At 46.7% G+C, this 13,886-nt stretch overlaps 24 non-coding genes across 24 annotated transcripts; 16 read left to right on the plus strand and 8 right to left on the minus strand.

Moving 5' to 3' along the window:
- Positions 1–2,814: 2,814 nt before the first annotated feature.
- TRNAR-CCG (transfer RNA arginine (anticodon CCG)) lies at positions 2,815–2,887 on the minus strand. Its single transcript has one exon. It is a non-coding gene; the product is annotated as a tRNA-Arg (tRNA).
- Positions 2,888–3,122: 235 nt separating this feature from the next.
- TRNAA-CGC (transfer RNA alanine (anticodon CGC)) lies at positions 3,123–3,194 on the plus strand. The gene has a single exon. It is a non-coding gene; the product is annotated as a tRNA-Ala (tRNA).
- Positions 3,195–3,699: 505 nt separating this feature from the next.
- TRNAA-UGC (transfer RNA alanine (anticodon UGC)) lies at positions 3,700–3,771 on the plus strand. Its single transcript has one exon. It is a non-coding gene; the product is annotated as a tRNA-Ala (tRNA).
- A 486-nt stretch (positions 3,772–4,257) lies between these two features.
- On the minus strand, positions 4,258–4,330 carry TRNAR-CCG (transfer RNA arginine (anticodon CCG)). Its single transcript has one exon. It is a non-coding gene; the product is annotated as a tRNA-Arg (tRNA).
- A 235-nt stretch (positions 4,331–4,565) lies between these two features.
- Positions 4,566–4,637, plus strand: TRNAA-CGC (transfer RNA alanine (anticodon CGC)). Its single transcript has one exon. It is a non-coding gene; the product is annotated as a tRNA-Ala (tRNA).
- Positions 4,638–5,142: 505 nt separating this feature from the next.
- TRNAA-UGC (transfer RNA alanine (anticodon UGC)) lies at positions 5,143–5,214 on the plus strand. The gene has a single exon. It is a non-coding gene; the product is annotated as a tRNA-Ala (tRNA).
- Positions 5,215–5,700: 486 nt separating this feature from the next.
- Positions 5,701–5,773, minus strand: TRNAR-CCG (transfer RNA arginine (anticodon CCG)). Its single transcript has one exon. It is a non-coding gene; the product is annotated as a tRNA-Arg (tRNA).
- A 235-nt stretch (positions 5,774–6,008) lies between these two features.
- TRNAA-CGC (transfer RNA alanine (anticodon CGC)) lies at positions 6,009–6,080 on the plus strand. The gene has a single exon. It is a non-coding gene; the product is annotated as a tRNA-Ala (tRNA).
- A 505-nt stretch (positions 6,081–6,585) lies between these two features.
- Positions 6,586–6,657, plus strand: TRNAA-UGC (transfer RNA alanine (anticodon UGC)). The gene has a single exon. It is a non-coding gene; the product is annotated as a tRNA-Ala (tRNA).
- Positions 6,658–7,143: 486 nt separating this feature from the next.
- On the minus strand, positions 7,144–7,216 carry TRNAR-CCG (transfer RNA arginine (anticodon CCG)). The gene has a single exon. It is a non-coding gene; the product is annotated as a tRNA-Arg (tRNA).
- A 235-nt stretch (positions 7,217–7,451) lies between these two features.
- On the plus strand, positions 7,452–7,523 carry TRNAA-CGC (transfer RNA alanine (anticodon CGC)). Its single transcript has one exon. It is a non-coding gene; the product is annotated as a tRNA-Ala (tRNA).
- A 505-nt stretch (positions 7,524–8,028) lies between these two features.
- TRNAA-UGC (transfer RNA alanine (anticodon UGC)) lies at positions 8,029–8,100 on the plus strand. The gene has a single exon. It is a non-coding gene; the product is annotated as a tRNA-Ala (tRNA).
- Positions 8,101–8,586: 486 nt separating this feature from the next.
- On the minus strand, positions 8,587–8,659 carry TRNAR-CCG (transfer RNA arginine (anticodon CCG)). The gene has a single exon. It is a non-coding gene; the product is annotated as a tRNA-Arg (tRNA).
- A 235-nt stretch (positions 8,660–8,894) lies between these two features.
- TRNAA-CGC (transfer RNA alanine (anticodon CGC)) lies at positions 8,895–8,966 on the plus strand. Its single transcript has one exon. It is a non-coding gene; the product is annotated as a tRNA-Ala (tRNA).
- Positions 8,967–9,471: 505 nt separating this feature from the next.
- On the plus strand, positions 9,472–9,543 carry TRNAA-UGC (transfer RNA alanine (anticodon UGC)). Its single transcript has one exon. It is a non-coding gene; the product is annotated as a tRNA-Ala (tRNA).
- A 486-nt stretch (positions 9,544–10,029) lies between these two features.
- TRNAR-CCG (transfer RNA arginine (anticodon CCG)) lies at positions 10,030–10,102 on the minus strand. Its single transcript has one exon. It is a non-coding gene; the product is annotated as a tRNA-Arg (tRNA).
- Positions 10,103–10,337: 235 nt separating this feature from the next.
- TRNAA-CGC (transfer RNA alanine (anticodon CGC)) lies at positions 10,338–10,409 on the plus strand. Its single transcript has one exon. It is a non-coding gene; the product is annotated as a tRNA-Ala (tRNA).
- Positions 10,410–10,914: 505 nt separating this feature from the next.
- Positions 10,915–10,986, plus strand: TRNAA-UGC (transfer RNA alanine (anticodon UGC)). Its single transcript has one exon. It is a non-coding gene; the product is annotated as a tRNA-Ala (tRNA).
- Positions 10,987–11,472: 486 nt separating this feature from the next.
- TRNAR-CCG (transfer RNA arginine (anticodon CCG)) lies at positions 11,473–11,545 on the minus strand. The gene has a single exon. It is a non-coding gene; the product is annotated as a tRNA-Arg (tRNA).
- A 235-nt stretch (positions 11,546–11,780) lies between these two features.
- Positions 11,781–11,852, plus strand: TRNAA-UGC (transfer RNA alanine (anticodon UGC)). The gene has a single exon. It is a non-coding gene; the product is annotated as a tRNA-Ala (tRNA).
- Positions 11,853–12,357: 505 nt separating this feature from the next.
- On the plus strand, positions 12,358–12,429 carry TRNAA-UGC (transfer RNA alanine (anticodon UGC)). The gene has a single exon. It is a non-coding gene; the product is annotated as a tRNA-Ala (tRNA).
- A 471-nt stretch (positions 12,430–12,900) lies between these two features.
- Positions 12,901–12,973, minus strand: TRNAR-CCG (transfer RNA arginine (anticodon CCG)). The gene has a single exon. It is a non-coding gene; the product is annotated as a tRNA-Arg (tRNA).
- A 235-nt stretch (positions 12,974–13,208) lies between these two features.
- On the plus strand, positions 13,209–13,280 carry TRNAA-CGC (transfer RNA alanine (anticodon CGC)). The gene has a single exon. It is a non-coding gene; the product is annotated as a tRNA-Ala (tRNA).
- Positions 13,281–13,785: 505 nt separating this feature from the next.
- Positions 13,786–13,857, plus strand: TRNAA-UGC (transfer RNA alanine (anticodon UGC)). The gene has a single exon. It is a non-coding gene; the product is annotated as a tRNA-Ala (tRNA).
- Positions 13,858–13,886: the final 29 nt, after the last annotated feature.

Raw genomic sequence — 13,886 nt, forward strand, 5'->3', positions numbered from 1 at the left:
ATGTTACATTTAAGGCAACTTAATTGTTTCAGGTAAAAATGTTACAATATTCGAGTAAGGTTAATTATAGATATTGTGACATTTGTTTGATTTACGTACATCTTGAATTATTCTCCTTTGTCAATGACCAGGGTTAAATCCAGTGGGTTTAGAGCAGGGTTGAGTTATAGAGCAATGTTTCCTGTCTGGCAGATGGTGGAGAACAGCTAGAATTTTCGGGATGAGCTTTACATTTGATTGAAATCAGAATATTAATACTGGTAGGAACATCCTGGTTACACCAGCCCACAGGGGATTATTGTGTCCGTCCGTCGTGCAGGAAGGTGCTGGGTGGGGAGAGGAGGGTGGGAAGGGGCTGGGAGGGGAGGGTGGTGCTGGGATGGGAGGGTGGTGCTGGGATGGGAGGGTGGGGCTGGGATGGGAGGGTGGGGCTGGGATGGGAGGGTGGGGCTGGGATGGGAGGGTGGGGCTGGGATGGGAGGGTGGGGCTGGGATGGGAGGGTGGGGCTGGGATGGGAGGGTGGGGCTGGGATGGGAGGGTGGGGCTGGGATGGGAGGGTGGGGCTGGGATGGGAGGGTGGGGCTGGGATGGGAGGGTGGGGCTGGGATGGGAGGGTGGGGCTGGGATGGGAGGGTGGGGCTGGGATGGGAGGGTGGGGCTGGGATGGGAGGGTGGGGCTGGGATGGGAGGGTGGGGCTGGGATGGGAGGGTGGGGCTGGGATGGGAGGGTGGGGCTGGGATGGGATGGGAGGGTGGGGCTGGGATGGGATGGGAGGGTGGGGCTGGGATGGGATGGGAGGGTGGGGCTGGGATGGGATGGGAGGGTGGGGCTGGGATGGGATGGGAGGGTGGGGCTGGGATGGGATGGGAGGGTGGGGCTGGGATGGGATGGGAGGGTGGGGCTGGGATGGGATGGGAGGGTGGGGCTGGGATGGGATGGGAGGGTGGGGCTGGGATGGGATGGGAGGGTGGGGCTGGGATGGGATGGGAGGGTGGGGCTGGGATGGGATGGGAGGGTGGGGCTGGGATGGGATGGGAGGGTGGGGCTGGGATGGGATGGGAGGGTGGGGCTGGGATGGGATGGGAGGGTGGGGCTGGGATGGGATGGGAGGGTGGGGCTGGGATGGGATGGGAGGGTGGGGCTGGGATGGGATGGGAGGGTGGGGCTGGGATGGGATGGGAGGGTGGGGCTGGGATGGGATGGGAGGGTGGGGCTGGGATGGGATGGGAGGGTGGGGCTGGGATGGGATGGGAGGGTGGGGCTGGGATGGGATGGGAGGGTGGGGCTGGGATGGGATGGGAGGGTGGGGCTGGGATGGGAGGGTGGGGCTGGGATGGGAGGGTGGGGCTGGGATGGGAGGGTGGGGCTGGGATGGGAGGGTGGGGCTGGGATGGGAGGGTGGGGCTGGGATGGGAGGGTGGGGCTGGGATGGGAGGGTGGGGCTGGGATGGGAGGGTGGGGCTGGGATGGGAGGGTGGGGCTGGGATGGGAGGGTGGGGCTGGGATGGGAGGGTGGGGCTGGGATGGGAGGGTGGGGCTGGGATGGGAGGGTGGGGCTGGGATGGGAGGGTGGGGCTGGGATGGGAGGGTGGGGCTGGGATGGGAGGGTGGGGCTGGGATGGGAGGGTGGGGCTGGGATGGGAGGGTGGGGCTGGGATGGGAGGGTGGGGCTGGGATGGGAGGGTGGGGCTGGGATGGGAGGGTGGGGCTGGGATGGGAGGGTGGGGCTGGGATGGGAGGGTGGGGCTGGGATGGGAGGGTGGGGCTGGGATGGGAGGGTGGGGCTGGGATGGGAGGGTGGGGCTGGGATGGGAGGGTGGGGCTGGGATGGGAGGGTGGGGCTGGGATGGGAGGGTGGGGCTGGGATGGGAGGGTGGGGCTGGGATGGGAGGGTGGGGCTGGGATGGGAGGGTGGGGCTGGGATGGGAGGGTGGGGCTGGGATGGGAGGGTGGGCTGGGTGGGGAGGGGCTGGTCACCCCGTGGTGCCCTTACAAAACTCAATGTTTAACCTAATCACGCCGGCTTTTGCCCACCCTCACAGTTGGCCATATTTGCGGAATACACCATGCCGCCGTTGACCCTGGCCATTGACCGAGCAACCCAACGTTCCTACCAGCTCCCTCCGCAGGAATGTGTTTTATAATGGTGGAATCCGATGAGCTATGAAGCTCTTTTTCACAGATATCCAGTATTGCTTTAATCATTAACGCTATTTCCTACTATAATTTACTGCTATAATGAGCCAAGAATGTCTGTGTCCTGCGCGTGACGTCACTCCACGTCGACCAGCCCTGTCTCAATAATCATGAACATGTGACGTCCTCCACATGGACCCCCCCTCATTAATAATCATGCGTGGCTGACGTCTCTTCACATCTAACAGCCCCCCTCATTAACAAAACGGCAACTTGTTTTGATTCGTTATGATTGCTGAGCACAGATCCAGAAGCCCAACATGTCATCCGTTCAGCAATGAACAGCACTACAATCAAATTGTCGTCGATTAGAGTTAACATATTTACGGAACTTCGCAAGGTTATTAGACTTGATACCGGATGATGGACTTCTAAATTCGAGCAGTGCGTGGAATAAGCTGATAGAAAAGTGTTGTGGTCGAACGGAGTGTGTGAGACGAAAATCAGTCTGGAGTCCTCATGGCAGAAGGATAACTCAACGAGTGGAATTATATCAGGATACTTGGGAAATTTTCTTTATAAGTGGAGAGGTAAATTATGCATAGGTAATTGAATGGGAAATCAACTTGTGATTTGAATAAGAAATATGATCGTTGAATTTTTACCAAAACACTAAAGACCCAGATGGGACTCGAACCCACAATCCCCAGCTCCGGAAGCTGGTGCCTTATCCATTAGGCCACTGGGCCAAATTCATCGAGCCCTGTGTTCTTTGTGATGACCCCTAATGTGGATGAGATGTCACTTTCAAGGTACTCAGAAGATGCCCAGGTAATGCTTGCTTCCAAGTGCCACTATCTAACAAACGGGAAAAGGAAGAGATCTGCGAGATTTCAGAGTAGATTCTTCAACTCCGGCCATGACCCCGATAGCCCCCTTACACAACGAGGTCACGTTACTGGGATCAGACTTAGCCAGCGTAGTGGGGATGTAGCTCAGTGGTAGAGCGCACGCTTCGCATGTGTGAGGTCCCGGGTTCAATCCCCAGCATCTCCATGTCCGCAGATTTTATTTAATTCATGTTTTAAACAAAGGTTGAATTTTAAAATGAATTGTCTGTGTCCATGTCCCTGTAATAAGGGTGCACGTTAACTTTCGTAAATATTACCCTACATGAACGAAATCTTAGGATTAATGTGTGTTAATATACCCAACTTGCTATTTTTAAAACTCACGATGTACACAGTGATCAAATTGTTTATTTAAACATTTGGAGATGAAAACAAGTGCTTAAAAGTATCCAGAACATTTTTATTTCCGAATTAAATACTTCCAATAATAAATAAATTGGGAAAGCATTATAGTATCCATCCTCCACATGTATTCTAGTTATTTCTTTCAGTTTAAAAGAAACACATTTTGCTTGGACTCTGTGCAGACTCGATGGGTACAAGTCCCAGGGCCAACAGGAGAGTGAGTGGGGTGACAAGAGAGAGAAAGAAGCTGATGACAAAGTTTCACCCCATACCTAGGTGGAACTGCGCCCAGGTAGAACCGGAATGGGGATGTAGCTCAGTGGTAGAGCGCACGCTTTGCATGTGTGAGGCCCCGGGTTCAATCCCCGGCATCTCCACGCAGTGACATTTTGCCAGTGGCCAATTTTACTCGAAGGAACATGCGTGGCCTGGACAAAACGCCAACTTGTTTTGATTCGTTATGATTGCTGAGCACAGATCCAGAAGCCCAACATGTCATCCGTTCAGCAATGAACAGCACTACAATCAAGGTGTCGTCGATTAGAGTTAACATATTTACGGAACTTAGCAAGGTTATTAGACTGGATACCGGATGTTGGACTTCTAAATTCGAGCAGTGCGTGGAATAAGCTGATAGAAAAGTGTTGTGACCTGCTGAGTGGTGGTCGAACGGAGTGTGTGAGACGAAAATCAGTCTGGAGTCCTCATGGCAGAAGGATAACTCAACGAGTGGAATTATATCAGGATACTTGGGAAATTTTCTTTATAAGTGGAGAGGTAAATTATGCATAGGTAATTGAATGGGAAATCAACTTGTGATTTGAATAAGAAATATGATCGTTGAATTTTTACCAAAACACAAAAGACCCAGATGGGACTCGAACCCACAATCCCCAGCTCCGGAAGCTGGTGCCTTATCCATTAGGCCACTGGGCCAAATTCATCGAGCCCTGTGTTCTTTGTGATGACCCCTAATGTGGATGAGATGTCACTTTCAAGGTACTCAGAAGATGCCCAGGTAATGCTTGCTTCCAAGTGCCGCTATCTAACAAACGGGAAAAGGAAGAGATCTGCGAGATTTCAGAGTAGATTCTTCAACTCCGGCCATGACCCCGATAGCCCCCTTACACAACGAGGTCACGTTACTGGGATCAGACTTAGCCAGCGTAGTGGGGATGTAGCTCAGTGGTAGAGCGCACGCTTCGCATGTGTGAGGTCCCGGGTTCAATCCCCAGCATCTCCATGTCCGCAGATTTTATTTAATTCATGTTTTAAACAAAGGTTGAATTTTAAAATGAATTGTCTGTGTCCATGTCCCTGTAATAAGGGTGCACGTTAACTTTCGTAAATATTACCTTACATGAACGAAATCTTAGGATTAATGTGTGTTAATATACCCAACTTGCTATTTTTAAAACTCACGATGTACACAGTGATCAAATTGTTTATTTAAACATTTGGAGATGAAAACAAGTGCTTAAAAGTATCCAGAACACTTTTATTTCCGAATTAAATACTTCCAATAATAAATAAATTGGGAAAGCATTATAGTATCCATCCTCCACATGTATTCTAGTTATTTCTTTCAGTTTAAAAGAAACACATTTTGCTTGGACTCTGTGCAGACTCGATGGGTACAAGTCCCAGGGCCAACAGGAGAGTGAGTGGGGTGACAAGAGAGAGAAAGAAGCTGATGACAAAGTTTCACCCCATACCTAGGTGGAACTGCGCCCAGGTAGAACCGGAATGGGCATGTAGCTCAGTGGTAGAGCGCACGCTTTGCATGTGTGAGGCCCCGGGTTCAATCCCCGGCATCTCCACGCAGTGACATTTTGCCAGTGGCCAATTTTACTCGAAGGAACATGCGTGGCCTGGACAAAACGCCAACTTGTTTTGATTCGTTATGATTGCTGAGCACAGATCCAGAAGCCCAACATGTCATCCGTTCAGCAATGAACAGCACTACAATCAAGGTGTCGTCGATTAGAGTTAACATATTCACGGAACTTAGCAAGGTTATTAGACTTGATACCGGATGTTGGACTTCTAAATTCGAGCAGTGCGTGGAATAAGCTGATAGAAAAGTGTTGTGACCTGCTGAGTGGTGGTCGAACGGAGTGTGTGAGACGAAAATCAGTCTGGAGTCCTCATGGCAGAAGGATAACTCAACGAGTGGAATTATATCAGGATACTTGGGAAATTTTCTTTATAAGTGGAGAGGTAAATTATGCATAGGTAATTGAATGGGAAATCAACTTGTGATTTGAATAAGAAATATGATCGGTGAATTTTTACCAAAACACTAAAGACCCAGATGGGACTCGAACCCACAATCCCCAGCTCCGGAAGCTGGTGCCTTATCCATTAGGCCACTGGGCCAAATTCATCGAGCCCTGTGTTCTTTGTGATGACCCCTAATGTGGATGAGATGTCACTTTCAAGGTACTCAGAAGATGCCCAGGTAATGCTTGCTTCCAAGTGCCGCTATCTAACAATCGGGAAAAGGAAGAGATCTGCGAGATTTCAGAGTAGATTCTTCAACTCCGGCCATGACCCCGATAGCCCCCTAACACAACGAGGTCACGTTACTGGGATCAGACTTAGCCAGCGTAGTGGGGATGTAGCTCAGTGGTAGAGCGCACGCTTCGCATGTGTGAGGTCCCGGGTTCAATCCCCAGCATCTCCATGTCCGCAGATTTTATTTAATTCATGTTTTAAACAAAGGTTGAATTTTAAAATGAATTGTCTGTGTCCATGTCCCTGTAATAAGGGTGCACGTTAACTTTCGTAAATATTACCCTACATGAACGAAATCTTAGGATTAATGTGTGTTAATATACCCAACTTGCTATTTTTAAAACTCACGATGTACACAGTGATCAAATTGTTTATTTAAACATTTGGAGATGAAAACAAGTGCTTAAAAGTATCCAGAACACTTTTATTTCCGAATTAAATACTTCCAATAATAAATAAATTGGGAAAGCATTATAGTATCCATCCTCCACATGTATTCTAGTTATTTCTTTCAGTTTAAAAGAAACACATTTTGCTTGGACTCTGTGCAGACTCGATGGGTACAAGTCCCAGGGCCAACAGGAGAGTGAGTGGGGTGACAAGAGAGAGAAAGAAGCTGATGACAAAGTTTCACCCCATACCTAGGTGGAACTGCGCCCAGGTAGAACCGGAATGGGGATGTAGCTCAGTGGTAGAGCGCACGCTTTGCATGTGTGAGGCCCCGGGTTCAATCCCCGGCATCTCCACGCAGTGACATTTTGCCAGTGGCCAATTTTACTCGAAGGAACATGCGTGGCCTGGACAAAACGCCAACTTGTTTTGATTCGTTATGATTGCTGAGCACAGATCCAGAAGCCCAACATGTCATCCGTTCAGCAATGAACAGCACTACAATCAAGGTGTCGTCGATTAGAGTTAACATATTTACGGAACTTAGCAAGGTTATTAGACTGGATACCGGATGTTGGACTTCTAAATTCGAGCAGTGCGTGGAATAAGCTGATAGAAAAGTGTTGTGACCTGCTGAGTGGTGGTCGAACGGAGTGTGTGAGACGAAAATCAGTCTGGAGTCCTCATGGCAGAAGGATAACTCAACGAGTGGAATTATATCAGGATACTTGGGAATTTTTCTTTATAAGTGGAGAGGTAAATTATGCATAGGTAATTGAATGGGAAATCAACTTGTGATTTGAATAAGAAATATGATCGTTGAATTTTTACCAAAACACTAAAGACCCAGATGGGACTCGAACCCACAATCCCCAGCTCCGGAAGCTGGTGCCTTATCCATTAGGCCACTGGGCCAAATTCATCGAGCCCTGTGTTCTTTGTGATGACCCCTAATGTGGATGAGATGTCACTTTCAAGGTACTCAGAAGATGCCCAGGTAATGCTTGCTTCCAAGTGCCGCTATCTAACAAACGGGAAAAGGAAGAGATCTGCGAGATTTCAGAGTAGATTCTTCAACTCCGGCCATGACCCCGATAGCCCCCTTACACAACGAGGTCACGTTACTGGGATCAGACTTAGCCAGCGTAGTGGGGATGTAGCTCAGTGGTAGAGCGCACGCTTCGCATGTGTGAGGTCCCGGGTTCAATCCCCAGCATCTCCATGTCCGCAGATTTTATTTAATTCATGTTTTAAACAAAGGTTGAATTTTAAAATGAATTGTCTGTGTCCATGTCCCTGTAATAAGGGTGCACGTTAACTTTCGTAAATATTACCCTACATGAACGAAATCTTAGGATTAATGTGTGTTAATATACCCAACTTGCTATTTTTAAAACTCACGATGTACACAGTGATCAAATTGTTTATTTAAACATTTGGAGATGAAAACAAGTGCTTAAAAGTATCCAGAACACTTTTATTTCCGAATTAAATACTTCCAATAATAAATAAATTGGGAAAGCATTATAGTATCCATCCTCCACATGTATTCTAGTTATTTCTTTCAGTTTAAAAGAAACACATTTTGCTTGGACTCTGTGCAGACTCGATGGGTACAAGTCCCAGGGCCAACAGGAGAGTGAGTGGGGTGACAAGAGAGAGAAAGAAGCTGATGACAAAGTTTCACCCCATACCTAGGTGGAACTGCGCCCAGGTAGAACCGGAATGGGGATGTAGCTCAGTGGTAGAGCGCACGCTTTGCATGTGTGAGGCCCCGGGTTCAATCCCCGGCATCTCCACGCAGTGACATTTTGCCAGTGGCCAATTTTACTCGAAGGAACATGCGTGGCCTGGACAAAACGCCAACTTGTTTTGATTCGTTATGATTGCTGAGCACAGATCCAGAAGCCCAACATGTCATCCGTTCAGCAATGAACAGCACTACAATCAAGGTGTCGTCGATTAGAGTTAACATATTTACGGAACTTAGCAAGGTTATTAGACTGGATACCGGATGTTGGACTTCTAAATTCGAGCAGTGCGTGGAATAAGCTGATAGAAAAGTGTTGTGACCTGCTGAGTGGTGGTCGAACGGAGTGTGTGAGACGAAAATCAGTCTGGAGTCCTCATGGCAGAAGGATAACTCAACGAGTGGAATTATATCAGGATACTTGGGAAATTTTCTTTATAAGTGGAGAGGTAAATTATGCATAGGTAATTGAATGGGAAATCAACTTGTGATTTGAATAAGAAATATGATCGTTGAATTTTTACCAAAACACAAAAGACCCAGATGGGACTCGAACCCACAATCCCCAGCTCCGGAAGCTGGTGCCTTATCCATTAGGCCACTGGGCCAAATTCATCGAGCCCTGTGTTCTTTGTGATGACCCCTAATGTGGATGAGATGTCACTTTCAAGGTACTCAGAAGATGCCCAGGTAATGCTTGCTTCCAAGTGCCGCTATCTAACAAACGGGAAAAGGAAGAGATCTGCGAGATTTCAGAGTAGATTCTTCAACTCCGGCCATGACCCCGATAGCCCCCTTACACAACGAGGTCACGTTACTGGGATCAGACTTAGCCAGCGTAGTGGGGATGTAGCTCAGTGGTAGAGCGCACGCTTCGCATGTGTGAGGTCCCGGGTTCAATCCCCAGCGTCTCCATGTCCGCAGATTTTATTTAATTCATGTTTTAAACAAAGGTTGAATTTTAAAATGAATTGTCTGTGTCCATGTCCCTGTAATAAGGGTGCACGTTAACTTTCGTAAATATTACCCTACATGAACGAAATCTTAGGATTAATGTGTGTTAATATACCCAACTTGCAATTTTTAAAACTCACGATGTACACAGTGATCAAATTGTTTATTTAAACATTTGGAGATGAAAACAAGTGCTTAAAAGTATCCAGAACACTTTTATTTCCGAATTAAATACTTCCAATAATAAATAAATTGGGAAAGCATTATAGTATCCATCCTCCACATGTATTCTAGTTATTTCTTTCAGTTTAAAAGAAACACATTTTGCTTGGACTCTGTGCAGACTCGATGGGTACAAGTCCCAGGGCCAACAGGAGAGTGAGTGGGGTGACAAGAGAGAGAAAGAAGCTGATGACAAAGTTTCACCCCATACCTAGGTGGAACTGCGCCCAGGTAGAACCGGAATGGGGATGTAGCTCAGTGGTAGAGCGCACGCTTTGCATGTGTGAGGCCCCGGGTTCAATCCCCGGCATCTCCACGCAGTGACATTTTGCCAGTGGCCAATTTTACTCGAAGGAACATGCGTGGCCTGGACAAAACGCCAACTTGTTTTGATTCGTTATGATTGCTGAGCACAGATCCAGAAGCCCAACATGTCATCCGTTCAGCAATGAACAGCACTACAATCAAGGTGTCGTCGATTAGAGTTAACATATTTACGGAACTTAGCAAGGTTATTAGACTTGATACCGGATGTTGGACTTCTAAATTCGAGCAGTGCGTGGAATAAGCTGATAGAAAAGTGTTGTGACCTGCTGAGTGGTGGTCGAACGGAGTGTGTGAGACGAAAATCAGTCTGGAGTCCTCATGGCAGAAGGATAACTCAACGAGTGGAATTATATCAGGATACTTGGGAAATTTTCTTTATAAGTGGAGAGGTAAATTATGCATAGGTAATTGAATGGGAAATCAACTTGTGATTTGAATAAGAAATATGATCGTTGAATTTTTACCAAAACACAAAAGACCCAGATGGGACTCGAACCCACAATCCCCAGCTCCGGAAGCTGGTGCCTTATCCATTAGGCCACTGGGCCAAATTCATCGAGCCCTGTGTTCTTTGTGATGACCCCTAATGTGGATGAGATGTCACTTTCAAGGTACTCAGAAGATGCCCAGGTAATGCTTGCTTCCAAGTGCCGCTATCTAACAAACGGGAAAAGGAAGAGATCTGCGAGATTTCAGAGTAGATTCTTCAACTCCGGCCATGACCCCGATAGCCCCCTTACACAACGAGGTCACGTTACTGGGATCAGACTTAGCCAGCGTAGTGGGGATGTAGCTCAGTGGTAGAGCGCACGCTTCGCATGTGTGAGGTCCCGGGTTCAATCCCCAGCATCTCCATGTCCGCAGATTTTATTTAATTCATGTTTTAAACAAAGGTTGAATTTTAAAATGAATTGTCTGTGTCCATGTCCCTGTAATAAGGGTGCACGTTAACTTTCGTAAATATTACCCTACATGAACGAAATCTTAGGATTAATGTGTGTTAATATACCCAACTTGCTATTTTTAAAACTCACGATGTACACAGTGATCAAATTGTTTATTTAAACATTTGGAGATGAAAACAAGTGCTTAAAAGTATCCAGAACACTTTTATTTCCGAATTAAATACTTCCAATAATAAATAAATTGGGAAAGCATTATAGTATCCATCCTCCACATGTATTCTAGTTATTTCTTTCAGTTTAAAAGAAACACATTTTGCTTGGACTCTGTGCAGACTCGATGGGTACAAGTCCCAGGGCCAACAGGAGAGTGAGTGGGGTGACAAGAGAGAGAAAGAAGCTGATGACAAAGTTTCACCCCATACCTAGGTGGAACTGCGCCCAGGTAGAACCGGAATGGGGATGTAGCTCAGTGGTAGAGCGCACGCTTTGCATGTGTGAGGCCCCGGGTTCAATCCCCGGCATCTCCACGCAGTGACATTTTGCCAGTGGCCAATTTTAATCGAAGGAACATGCGTGGCCTGGACAAAACGCCAACTTGTTTTGATTCGTTATGATTGCTGAGCACAGATCCAGAAGCCCAACATGTCATCCGTTCAGCAATGAACAGCACTACAATCAAGGTGTCGTCGATTAGAGTTAACATATTTACGGAACTTAGCAAGGTTATTAGACTTGATACCGGATGTTGGACTTCTAAATTCGAGCAGTGCGTGGAATAAGCTGATAGAAAAGTGTTGTGACCTGCTGAGTGGTGGTCGAACGGAGTGTGTGAGACGAAAATCAGTCTGGAGTCCTCATGGCAGAAGGATAACTCAACGAGTGGAATTATATCAGGATACTTGGGAAATTTTCTTTATAAGTGGAGAGGTAAATTATGCATAGGTAATTGAATGGGAAATCAACTTGTGATTTGAATAAGAAATATGATCGTTGAATTTTTACCAAAACACTAAAGACCCAGATGGGACTCGAACCCACAATCCCCAGCTCCGGAAGCTGGTGCCTTATCCATTAGGCCACTGGGCCAAATTCATCGAGCCCTGTGTTCTTTGTGATGACCCCTAATGTGGATGAGATGTCACTTTCAAGGTACTCAGAAGATGCCCAGGTAATGCTTGCTTCCAAGTGCCGCTATCTAACAAACGGGAAAAGGAAGAGATCTGCGAGATTTCAGAGTAGATTCTTCAACTCCGGCCATGACCCCGATAGCCCCCTTACACAACGAGGTCACGTTACTGGGATCAGACTTAGCCAGCGTAGTGGGGATGTAGCTCAGTGGTAGAGCGCACGCTTTGCATGTGTGAGGTCCCGGGTTCAATCCCCAGCATCTCCATGTCCGCAGATTTTATTTAATTCATGTTTTAAACAAAGGTTGAATTTTAAAATGAATTGTCTGTGTCCATGTCCCTGTAATAAGGGTGCACGTTAACTTTCGTAAATATTACCCTACATGAACGAAATCTTAGGATTAATGTGTGTTAATATACCCAACTTGCTATTTTTAAAACTCACGATGTACACAGTGATCAAATTGTTTATTTAAACATTTGGAGATGAAAACAAGTGCTTAAAAGTATCCAAAACACTTTTATTTCCGAATTAAATACTTCCAATAATAAATAAATTGGGAAAGCATTATAGTATCCATCCTCCACATGTATTCTAGTTATTTCTTTCAGTTTAAAAGAAACACATTTTTCTTGGACTCTGTGCAGACTCGATGGGTACAAGTCCCAGGGCCAACAGGAGAGTGAGTGGGGTGACAAGAGAGAGAAAGAAGCTGATGACAAAGTTTCACCCCATACCTAGGTGGAACTGCGCCCAGGTAGAACCGGAATGGGGATGTAGCTCAGTGGTAGAGCGCACGATTTGCATGTGTAAGGCCCCGGGTTCAATCCCCGGCATCTCCACGCAGTGACATTTTGCCAGTGGCCAATTTTACTTCAAGGAACATGCGTGGCCTGGACAAAACGCCAACTTGTTTTGATTCGTTATGATTGCTGAGCACAGATCCAGAAGCCCAACATGTCATCCGTTCAGCAATGAACAGCACTACAATCAAGGTGTCGTCGATTAGAGTTAACATATTTACGGAACTTCGCAAGGTTATTAGACTTGATACCGGATGATGGACTTCTAAATTCGAGCAGTGCGTGGAATAAGCTGATAGAAAAGTGTTGTGGTCGAACGGAGTGTGTGAGACGAAAATCAGTCTGGAGTCCTCATGGCAGAAGGATAACTCAACGAGTGGAATTATATCAGGATACTTGGGAAATTTTCTTTATAAGTGGAGAGGTAAATTATGCATAGGTAATTGAATGGGAAATCAACTTGTGATTTGAATAAGAAATATGATCGTTGAATTTTTACCAAAACACTAAAGACCCAGATGGGACTCGAACCCACAATCCCCAGCTCCGGAAGCTGGTGCCTTATCCATTAGGCCACTGGGCCAAATTCATCTAGCCCTGTGTTCTTTGTGATGACCCCTAATGTGGATGAGATGTCACTTTCAAGGTACTCAGAAGATGCCCAGGTAATGCTTGCTTCCAAGTGCCGCTATCTAACAAACGGGAAAAGGAAGAGATCTGCGAGATTTCAGAGTAGATTCTTCAACTCCGGCCATGACCCCGATAGCCCCCTTACACAACGAGGTCACGTTACTGGGATCAGACTTAGCCAGCGTAGTGGGGATGTAGCTCAGTGGTAGAGCGCACGCTTCGCATGTGTGAGGTCCCGGGTTCAATCCCCAGCATCTCCATGTCCGCAGATTTTATTTAATTCATGTTTTAAACAAAGGTTGAATTTTAAAATGAATTGTCTGTGTCCATGTCCCTGTAATAAGGGTGCACGTTAACTTTCGTAAATATTACCCTACATGAACGAAATCTTAGGATTAATGTGTGTTAATATACCCAACTTGCTATTTTTAAAACTCACGATGTACACAGTGATCAAATTGTTTATTTAAACATTTGGAGATGAAAACAAGTGCTTAAAAGTATCCAGAACACTTTTATTTCCGAATTAAATACTTCCAATAATAAATAAATTGGGAAAGCATTATAGTATCCATCCTCCACATGTATTCTAGTTATTTCTTTCAGTTCAAAAGAAACACATTTTGCTTGGACTCTGTGCAGACTCGATGGGTACAAGTCCCAGGGCCAACAGGAGAGTGAGTGGGGTGACAAGAGAGAGAAAGAAGCTGATGACAAAGTTTCACCCCATACCTAGGTGGAACTGCGCCCAGGTAGAACCGGAATGGGGATGTAGCTCAGTGGTAGAGCGCACGCTTTGCATGTGTGAGGCCCCGGGTTCAATCCCCGGCATCTCCACGCAGTGACATTTTGCCAGTGGCCAATTT

This window comes from Lampetra fluviatilis, chromosome 42 (assembly GCF_964198595.1).
Source record: "Lampetra fluviatilis chromosome 42, kcLamFluv1.1, whole genome shotgun sequence".
In the NCBI taxonomy this organism is placed as follows: domain Eukaryota; kingdom Metazoa; phylum Chordata; class Hyperoartia; order Petromyzontiformes; family Petromyzontidae; genus Lampetra; species Lampetra fluviatilis.